Below are 11,772 nucleotides of genomic sequence, written 5' to 3' on the forward strand. Positions count from 1 at the left end.
CTGCCTCCATGGAAACCCGCGCATGCTCGATGAGACTTCGGCGCATGCCCGGTATCTTCCAAGGCATAGTGTTGAGTGGCGTGATGGCGGCGACGGCATCGAATGTGACGAGCGTATGCTCGTCGTAGTCGAAGCCGTCACCGCGTTCTTGCCATTCGAAGAATGGCGGTTCTTTCGAATGGCCCGTGTGTACACTCGGCGAGCAAGAAAGCTTGCCAGGAATCTCGTCAGGAAAAACAACGTTTTTTTCCTGACGAGATTCCCGGCCGTGTGTACAGGGCTTTATATGCAAGTAATTGGCCATAAAAGGGATATGGTGCTGATTTTAATGATGCTTAAAGTGCAACAATAAAAAAAGAAAAATTCCTTTAAATGTAGTGCCTGGTGGGGATGGCCCCTTAACCGCTTAAACGACCGCCGCATGTAACTATACGTCGGCAAAATGGCACGGACAGGCAGAACGACGTGCCCGCACGTCGCTGCCAATCCGCGGGTCGGGGGTCCAATCGGGACCCCCCCCCCCCCGGTACATGCGGCGGTCGGTAAGCCTCAGGGAGCGATCCGGGATGAGGGCGCGGCTATTCGTTTCTAGCCGCCCCCTCGCGATCGCTCCCCGGAGCTGAAGAATGGGGAGAGCCGTATGTAAACACAGCTTCCCCGTGCTTCACTGGCGGCTGCATCAATCGTGTGATCCCTTTTATAGGGAAACGTCGGTGACGTCGGACCTCCTGCAGTTGTAAACACACACTAGGTGAAACATAATCCTTCAGCGCCCCCTGTGGTTAACTCCCAAACTGCAACTGTCATTTTCACAATAAACAATGCAATTTAAATGCATTTTTGGCTGTGAAAATGACAATGGTCCCAAAAATGTGTCAAAATTGTCCGAAGTGTCCGCCATAATGTCGCAGTCACAAAAAAAATCGCTGATCGCCGCCATTAGTTGTAAAAAATAAATAAATAATAAAAATGCAATAAAACTATCACCTATTTTTTAAACGCTATAAATTTTGCACAAACCAACCGATAAACGCTTATTGCAATTTTTTTTACCAAAAATAGGTAGAACAATACGTATCGGCCTAAACTGAGGAAAAAAAATAGTTTTTATATATTTTTGGGGGATATTTATTATAGCAAAAAGTAAAAAATATTGCATTTTTTTCAAAATTGACGCTCTATTTTTGTTTATAGCGCACAAAATAAAAACCGCAGAGGTGATCAAATACCACCAAAAGAAAGCTCTATTTGTGGGAAAAAAAGGACGCCAATTTTGTTTGGGAGCCACGTCGCACGACCGCGCAATTGTCTGTTAAAGCGACGCAGTGCCGAATTGCAAAACCTGGCCTGGGCATTTAGCTGCCTAAAGGTCCGGGGCTTAAGTGGTTAAAGAGGACATTCAGTCTTGTTTTTATAACTTTGGATAGTAAAACATTTTTCTAAAGAAAAAAAAAAACGTGTCAAATCACATTTAAAAAGACTCGCGGTTACAATTGCCGTCACCTGGCTATTGAAAAGTTTGAAAAATAAGCCCAAGTTCATACAGCAGCCAGTTTTTCCTGTACTTGATGCTGTCATTTTATAGTCTAACCTGCAGTGCCATCTTCTGGTGAAATTAACTATTGCAGTGCAGCGTACTCTGGTGCATAGAATTAAAAAAAAAAGAAATAATAATAATGATTTCAGGTATTTTTTATCAGCAACACGTGTCATGGAGGACATCATTATCTTTCAACTGCCTGCCCAATTATGTGTAAGGTTTTACATAAAAAGTCATCCTAGAGAATTTTTATACGTGTGTTATTCATTGTACAGGTAAATAATTCTCCACTCTAACAGCTGTTAAAGGATCACTAAAGGAATTTTTTTTTTTTAGCTAAATAGCTTCCTTTACCTTACTGCAGTCCTGGTTTCATGTCCTCATTGTTCGTTTTTGCTTTGAAGTTGCTGTAATTCTGCTCAGATCTCCAGATTCATTTTAAAAACAAAACACTGCCCTGGATTTGTTTTTTTTTTGTTCTGTGGGTCTCTTTACTTCACAGAAACATGAAACCAGTTTAAAAACAAAAGTGAAACTGCAGGTACATTATATGATTGATTTTTATCTATTTTTAATCATTTTTAAAATTAATCAGTTAACTTTTATGTCTCTATACCCTGTAAACAGTGGGGTGGATTCAGTAGCGCCGGCGTATCTACTTTCTGTATTCAGAAAGCTCGATACGCCGACTGTAGCATAAGAGACCACTGGCATAAGTCTCTTATGCCGTCGTATCTTAGGGTGCATTCTGCCGCTGGCCGCTAGGTGGCGCTCCCGTAGTTGTCAGCGTAGAGTATGCAAATTGCATACTTACGCCGATTCACAAACGTACGTGCAGCCGGCGGTCGTTTTTTACGTTGTTTGCGTACGTCGTTTTCGCCGTAAGGCTGCTCCTGCTATTAGAATGTTAAGTATGGACGTCGTTCCTGCATCGCGATTTCAAAATTTTACGTCGTTTGCGTAAGTCGTCCGTGAATGGTGCTGGACGCCATTTACGCTCACGTCGAAACCAATGACGTCCTTGCGACGTCATTTACCACAATGCACGTCGGGAAATTTTAGGGACGGCGCATGCGCAGTACGTTCGGCGCAGGAACGCGCCTAATTTAAATGATCCACGCCCCCTACGGGATCATTTGAATTACGCGTGCTTACGCTGGCCCCTTTTACGCTACGCCGCCGCAACTTTACAGGCAAGTGCTTTGTGAATCAAGCACTTGCCCGTAAAACCTTGCGGCCGCGTAACGTAAATGTCATACGTTACACCGCCACAGTTTTGCGCTCCCCTACCTGAATCCACCCCAGTCATTTCAGCAAAACATTTTTTTTCCTTTAGTGACCCTTTAATAGTAATACTGTTTTTTTTGTTGTTTATTTAACCACTTGATCTCTGGAGGATTTTCCCCCCACCCCGACCAGCCAAGTTTTTGCTTTTTGGCGGTTACTTTGACTTTTATTTATTTTGACTTTTATTATTTTTACTTTCTGCTATAAAACTTATCCAATTAAAAAAATCATATTTTTTGTAAAAAACAAATCACAGTACTTGATTGGTTTTCACGAGAGTTATAGCATCTACAAACTATGGGATATACAGAGAGTCAAATAAGTACTGAACACGTCACCATTTTTGTAAGTAAATATATTTCTAAAGGTGCTATTGACATGAAATTTTCGGTAACAACCAGGGATGGCCCCGATGTTTGAGTCGACCATAAGATCGCAGTGTGTTGACGGCTGCTGATTGGCCGAAGCATGCACCTGACCTGCAAGCTTTGGCCAATCACATAGGGTGCCCACGTGTCCCGGATTGCCCGGGACTGTCCCGCAATTGACATGTCTGTCCCTGGTCCCGGGCACCTTCATTCCGGGACAATACAGTGTCCCGGAATGAAATAGAGGACACAGTTACCGCCTACTAACTAGTAACTACATTTCCGGAACTGGTTGCTAAGGCCAGCGCTGCCTGGCGTCTTGCAGCCAGTGACAATTTACTGCAGCACCACTATCCCCACCCACCTCGGCACCTCCTCCTTCTTCTCTGGCACCAAGCGGCAAGCAGCAGGGACTGGTGTGATCTTCACTCTCCAGATAGCGACTCCACTCCTTTCCTGTAATGCACGGAGCTCATGCAAAGGGAGTGGCAGCAGTACTGCATATGGCGTAGGGTGACCACCTGTCCCAGATTGCCCGCATTTTGCAGGTCTGTCCCGGGCACCTTCATTCCAGGACAATACAGTGTCCCGGAATGAAACTGACACAGCCACCCCCCCCCCGGGCCAATCTGATGCCCCCAAAAAAGGCTGCCACATCACCGCTTTACTCACTGACAGTACTTGTCCTGGCCGGGAATGCCTGGAGGATCACAATCCCGCCCCCTGCTTGTGATTGGAGAAATCATAAATCCCGCCTCTTGTGTCCAATCACTTTGCTGTGATTCGTTACAACACAAGCTGATTTTTGGGAAGGGGGTGTCCCTGAATGGCAGTTTGGAAATGTGGTCACCCTAATCTGGCGGCAGGCTATGGGTGGCAAGCGGCACTGCATCTGATGGCAAATGGCACATTCAGCTGACAAATAACCCGCCACCAAATTCCCCATCAACTCCGAGACTACATTTCCCCCGTCCCCCCCTCATCTTTTCTTGGGGTGTCCCTAAATGGCAGTTTGGAAATGTGGTCACCCTGGCGTGATGTACTGTCACACGATTTTACTGTGATTATGGTGTGTTTTTCATAGGTCATGTGATTCAAAAACCTCATCAAAATCGAATATGGGTGCGCTATTGGTGCATTTGTGCTGCGTTTTCAATGCATTTCAATGAGGTGGTGCATTTTTGGTGCAGTTAACTGACCAAAAATGCAGCAAGCAAGATTTTTAACACCACGGCGGAAGCGCAACAGACCAATGTGCAGACATACATAGAATTTAAAGGGATGCATTTTTCTTGAGCTTTTCTTGTGCTAAAGGTGCTGATAATGGCTGACAGTAAATTCATATTCATTTAAAGTGGAGGTTCACCCAAAAATTAAAAACTGGGCGTTCCTATTTGATTGACAGGCTTCCGACGGTCGCATACATCGCCTCACGATTTTCCGAAAGTAGCCGAACGTCGGTGCGCAGGCGCCGTATAGAGCCGCACCGACGTTCGGCTTCTTTCGGCAACTCGTGACGCGATGTATGCGACCGTCGGAAGCCTGTCAATCAAATAGGAACGCCCAGTACCGAAGACCATACCCGGAAGCGGCGGAGAAGATCGCTCTCTAAAACGGTAAGTACTGCTTCGATTTAAAAAAAAACACCCGATTCCCCTAGACAAAATGAGCCTCAATCTAATGCTAAAAAATTTTTTTCGGGTGAACTCCCACTTTAAATTCATGATATAAATTAAAATGTTGAATATAATACAATTGTAGCAAGTTCTCTGGCCTTTTCCAGTCTAATGAGGATCCTCAAGGCCAAAGACAGCTGACATCCTTCCATGAAATAAATGATGGTGACTGCGCTGTGTGAGGAAGTGGAAAGAGCAGATGCACAGGGAAGTGAGTAGCAAAAACCCACCACTGAGTAATCGCTAAAACCAGTGGGGGTGGGAGGTCTGTGGGTCAGTGATGGTGAACAGCAGTAAGCATAAATTAAATATTAACATATACTATAATTAAATGATGAAGTCATGTGATGCCACGCGTAGGGACAGGAAGTACCAGACCCCACACATCCTAACGGGAGGAACACGAGCACGGCGCTCGTTTTGTTTGGAAACACCTTACCATTGGAAATGTGAGTTTTTTTACCCTTTCTTTTATATTAAACCTTTTATGCGGAGCTGCACCATTGCCTTCCTCTTGTTTTTTGCTTACATACCCCTCTGAGCACCCAACACCCAGTGGATGCCTAGGTGGTAACGAAAGATAGAGGAAGTGCACCTATCAAGACGGATCGCACGAACTCGCCGTTCGTAGGAGATAGGCCCACTGCTAGAGGCCTCCATGTGAGTGCACGTCAGGGGCGGACTGGCCCAGGTGGAAAAGAGGACATTGCCCCCCAGGCCGCTCACATTATATTTAAAAGGGCCGCAGCGCTGTTTTTTTTTTTTTTTTCTTTCAAAACTCGGCAGCAGCGGCCACCGATTGGCTGGCTGGCTGCTGCCGCGCTGCATTGTGGGAGTTGTAGGAAGCCAGGACATGTGGCACGTCAGGGGAGGGTCAAGGCAAGCGCCGTACATCGTGGGCTGGCTGCAGAGAAGAGACCGAGTCAGAGAGACTGCACACAGCTGAACCAAAAGTAAAGTAAGGTGCCGTGTGATGTCTGAGTCTGACTGTGAATGTAATGATGACATGCCAGTCTTTAGCAGTGCTGTGATATCAGCTCTCCTCCCTGCATGATCTTCCTCCATAAGTTTGTGACCCCCTCCCCCTTCTAGATACTTGTCGTCTTGCTCACATTCTCCCTCACTTGTGCCCAGGACAGTCTCAATGCAGTCACCCCTGTACTCTCCTTCTCTGCCCCATAGTGGATTGTTCCTCCAACTCACTGCCCCCAGGCTGTGTATTCCGTTCTGCCCCCCCCCCCCCCTCCCATTCTGTCACCTAGATTCAGGTCTTCTATCTTATCCAGTGCAACTTCTCACTCTCTCTTCTAGTCTCATTTCCCCCTCAATTCTGCTATAAATCTCCCATTCCCCCCCTATCCAATGTAACTTCTACTCCCCCCTCTACACTATCATCACCCCTAAATAACTAATTAACCCTTTACTGACTGATCTGGTTAATGTGTCATTTTCTATCACCTATAGCTTAGATCTGTCATTATAGGATTCTTAATGTAGTCTGAGCGCTAGTCCAATTGCATCCATAATTTCACATTCACACTTGTGCAATCGCAGACATCGCATGTGATCCGCACTGCATTGCCATGTACATCGCATGTGATCCGCACCGCATTGCCATGTACATCGCATGTGATCCGCACCGCATTGCCATGCACATTACATGCGATGTCTGTGCAACTGTATTTCTGAAATCCCATCACATTGACACCAGAATGGTGCAGGACTATTTTTTTGTGTCCACACTGGAATCGGATCACATGGGTGTTGACACCCAATGCGATCCGATTCCTGTACCATTTTATAGTTCACACTGCAACCTGCGAACCAATCAGGGGGTGTCATTAGTTTTCTATTGACACCCGCAGTGGTTCGCAGATGTCAGTGTGAACCATCTGTGATTCAGGTGTGATGCGGGAACCCGCACAGGATCCGCAGGGTATCCCACATCACACCACTGTGAACCCTATACCGTCGTGTTTACCGCGATATTCGGGCGCTAGCGGTGAGGTTTTAACCCCCGCTAGCGGCCGAAAAACACACCGCTCCTATACCGCGGTAAAGATGCGGCTAGCAGGACTTTTGGAGCGCTCCTGCTAGCGCTCCGCTTCAGTGTGAAAGCCTTCGGGCTTTCACATTGAACACTACAGGGCATGATTTTTCATGCGGTATAGAAGCGCTATTTTTAGCGCTGTACCGCATGAAAAACGCCCCAATGTGAAAGGGGCCTAATTGTTAAAAAACAAATTCAATGGATATTTAATAAGCATTAATCTGTGTGTGTGTGTTTGGGGGGGGGCTCGCAATCTCCAAAACCAATCTCTCTATGGGATCAGCCATGATCCTTCTCCTTGTCCAGGATTCAACTCTCCCACCCCCCTCCAGCAGACCTAATCCCCCTGTGCACCCAGCAGCTTCTCTTCTCTCAGCACACAGGGGGATAGTTTCAGGATAGGGGCGAGGGTGCCTTCCTGAACCTTGCACTCTGTATGTAGCATCCTCCTGAGCCCTGCACTCTGTACGTAGCATCCTCCTGAGCCCTGCACTCTGTACGTAGCATCCTCCTGAGCCCTGCACTCTGTACGTAGCATCCTCCTGAGTTCTGCACTCTGTACGTAGCATCCTCCTGAGCCCTGCACTCTGTACGTAGCATCCTCCTGAGCTCTGTACGTAGCATCCTCCTGAGTTCTGCACTCTGTACGTAGCATCCTCCTGAGTTCTGCACTCTGTACGTAGCATCCTCCTAAATTCTGCACTCTGTACGTAGCATCCTCCTGAGCCCTGCACTCTGTACGTAGCATCCTCCTGAGCTCTGCCCTCTGTACGTAGCATCCTCCTGAGCAAAGCACTCTGTACGTAGCATCCTCCTGAGCAAAGCACTCTGTACATAGCATCCTCCTGAGCCCAGCACTCTGTACGTAGCATCCTCCTGAGCCCTGCACTCTGTACGTAGCATCCTCCTGAGCAAAGCACTCTGTACGTAGCATCCTCCTGAGCCCTGCACTCTGTACGTAGCATCCTCCTGAGCCCTGCACTCTGTACGTAGCATCCTCCTGCATGTAGCACCAGCATACAGGAGGCACACTGACCACCAATATGCTGGGCCAGTGGTTACCTTTTATTTATCTCATGGATGAAATGTGAGAAATAACATATATATATATATAGATATATATATATAATCATAAATCATTCCATAAACACATAGCACATACACTGCATATATCAATTGAGGAATATATGCTTATAAAATAGTTTACCATTTGCAGATAAAAATAAAAAATAAAAATAAATATATATATATATATATATATATGTCCCCGGTTTTCATTTAAAAAATCTGGTCACCTTATACTAAGGGGGGGTTTGCACTGGGGGTGTTTTCACTAAGGGGGGTTTGCACTGGGGGTGTTTTCACTAAGGGGGGTTTGCACTGGGGGTGTTTTCACTAAGGGGGGGTTTGCACTGGGGGTGTTTTCACTAAGGGGGGGGGTTGCACTGAGGGGGGGTCCAGAGCTGTGGGGGCTGTGTAATGTAAAGGGGTCCAGAGGTGCAGGGGGCTGTGTAATGTAAAAGGGGTGCAGTGATGCAGGGTGCTGTCTGTGTAATGTAAAAGGGTCCAGAGGTGCAGGGGGCTTTGAGATGTAAAGGGGTCCAGTGATGCAGGGTGCTGTGTGAGGTGCAGGGGGCTGTGTAATGTAAAGAGGTCCAGAGGTGCAGGGTGCTGTGTAATGTAAAGGGGTCCAGAGGTGCAGGGGGCTATGTGATGTAAAGGGGTCCAGTGATGCAGGGGGCTGTGTAATGTAAAGCGGTCCAGAGGTGCGGGGTGCTGTGTAATGTAAAGGGGTGCAGAGGGCTGTGTAGTGTAAAAGGGTCCAGAGGTGCAGGGGGCTATGTGATGTAAAGGGCTCTAGTGGTGCAGGGGGCTGTGTAATGTAAAGGGGTCCAGTGATGTAGGGGGCTGTGTAATGTAAAGAGGTCCAGAGGTGCAGGGTGCTGTGTAATGTAAAGTGGTGCAGGGGCTATGTGATGTAAAGGGGTCCAGAGGTGCAGGGGGCCACTTGACTGGACTTGCCCCCCAGGCCTTAGGCTGCCAGCCCTCCCCTGGTGCACGTGCATGTGATATATTATCTTCCATACCCGCAGTCACAGTATTATGCCATATCTGCCCTTGTCTTTCACTTTCAACATAACCATTTGATGTGGAGATTTTGATGTCACCTCTACCCTGCTGAGCCTGTGAACTCGGTATAGCGTCCGAAAAAGGGTTAATACCGCCCGCGTTGCGGCGGTATTACCGCGCTTTCCCATTGATTTCAATGGGAAGGCGCGGTATAGGAGCGCTGAACACACCGCTCCTATACCGCGGTAAAGATGCGGCTAGCAGGACTTTTGGAGCGCTCCTGCTAGCGCACCGCTTCAATGTGAAAGCCTTCGGGCTTTCACATTGAACACTGCAGGGCATGATTTTTCATGCGGTATAGCAGCGCTATTTTTAGCGCTGTACCGCATGAAAAACGCCCCAGTGTGCAAGGGGCCTTACGCCGGTCGTATCTTAGCAACAGAGAAGCGTATCTCAGTTTGAGAATACACTTAAAGATACGACGGCGCGGATAAGGACTTACAACGGCGTATCTACTGATACGCCGTCGTAAGTCTTTTTGAATCCGGCTATTTGTTTTTATAAAAAAAATTTGCACAAATATAGATTTCTTTTGGTGTTATTTGATCGTCACTGTTTTTTTTTGCGAAAACAATATTTTGTACTTTCTGTCATAAAACATATCCAGTAAAATCAAATTTTGTTATAAATTTAGGCCAATGGTATACAGTATATATATATATATATACTTGAAAATTGATCAATCATTCATTGAGGCCCTTAAAATTTCAAGATAGTACAAATACCCTCCCCCCAAAATCCCCTTTTATGGAAAGTAGTCATTCTGAGGCATTTTGTAAGAGACCTGGTGAGTTTTTTGTAATTTTTTGTCACAATTTTGTAAAAAATTAAGAAATTAAATAAAAAAAAATGTTTTCACTTTTTTTTTTTTATATATATATATTGTCACCAGTGCAGTACAGCATCATGGTATCACTAGTATGGCAGTGATCAGGGACACTGACTGGTGACAGCATGTTAAAAAAAATATATATTTTTTTACAGTAAATGCATTTTTATTTAATATTTAAATAAAAAAAAAAAATTATATATATATTTTTTTACATACTTTAATCAGACTACTCTTGTACTACTCTGGGGAAGGAGGATTAGGGATTTTTTTCAACTGTCAAGAATGGGTTAAGTTCGTGGCATCTGTGAATACTAGTGATCTGTGATTGGCTACAGCTAATTACATGGTACAGGGTGCTGTAACAAGTCCAGGTACCATGTGATTGCCGTGGGCCAATCACAGCTTACTAGCAAATATGGCAAAGCTCTTATGCATCATATCGGTCGTGCGTGCGTGCGTGGGGGGGTTTGCGCACCTGCCTCCTGTGTCTGTACAGGCCAAATTACATATGGGTACGTCACTTTGCCTGTACATGTCGCCCGCAGTAAATGTACTGTGGCAAGTGATTAAAACATGGACGGTGTCAGTAGGGCAGTGGATGGCGTCAGCAGAGGTTGGTTTCAGTAGGGCAGTGGATGGTGTCAGTCAGTAGAGCAGTGGACTTTGTCAGTAGGGCTGGGGGCAGAGTCAGTAGGGCAGAGATTGGTGTCAGTAAGGTAGTAGATGGTGTCACTGTTTTTTTAATTTTGTAATTTTTTTCAGCTTTCAGCTACACAGGATAGTCCCTTTCAGCTACACTGGATAGTCCCTTTCAGCTACACAGGATAGTCCCCTTCAGCTACACTGGATAGTCTCTGTCAGCTACACTGGATAGTCCCTTTCAGCTACACAGGATAGTCCCTTTCAGCTACACAGGATAGTCCCCTTCAGCTACACTGGATAGTCTCTGTCAGCTACACTGGATAGTCCCTTTCAGCTACACAGGATAGTCCCTTTAAGCTACACAGGATAGTCCCCTTCAGCTACACAGGATAGTCCCCTTCAGCTACACTGGATAGTCCCTTTCAGCTACACAGGATAGTCCCTTTCAGCTACACAGGATAGTCCCTTTCAGCTACACAGGATAGTCCCCTTCAGCTACACTGGATAGTCTCTTTCAGCTACATAGGATAGTCCCTTGCAGCTACACTGCATAGTCCCCTTCAGCTACACTGGATAGTCCCTTTCAGCTACACAGGATAGTCCCTTTAAGCTACACAGGATAGTCCCTTTCAGCTACACCGGATAGTCCCTTTCAGCTACACCGGATAGTCCCTTTCAGCTACACAGGATAGTCCCTTTCAGCTACACTGGATAATGAATGAATGGGAAATGCTCTGTGCTGAGAATTTTCCTGTTAATTCACAAACTAAAGCATAGGAAACACTGTTTTCTATGCTTCAGTTATGAATGAACACAGTGCCGATCACTCATTGGGGGTTATTTACGAAAAGACAAATCCACTTTGCATTACAAGTGCAAACTACAAGTGCAAAGTGCACTTGAAATTGCACCGAAAGTGCACTTGGAAGTGCAGTCGCTGTAAATCTGAGGGGTAGATCTGACATGAGGGGAAGCTCTGCTGATTTTATCTTTTTTATCCAATCATGTGCATGCTAAAATGCTGGTTTTTATTCCCCTACATGTCCCCCTCGTATCTGTACTTCCAAGTGTAATTTCAAGTGCACTTTGCACTTGTAGTGCAAAGTGGTTTTGCCTTTAATAAATAACCCCCATTGTGTTCATTCAGAAATAAATGTCATTTACTGGCCCCTTCCTTCGCTCTCCATCCTGAAACATTCTGAACAGCAGCCAATGGGAAAGGAGGGAAGCCGGCAACACTGCAAGAA

This window comes from Rana temporaria, chromosome 5, assembly GCF_905171775.1.
Source record: "Rana temporaria chromosome 5, aRanTem1.1, whole genome shotgun sequence".
Taxonomy (NCBI): Eukaryota; Metazoa; Chordata; class Amphibia; order Anura; family Ranidae; genus Rana; species Rana temporaria.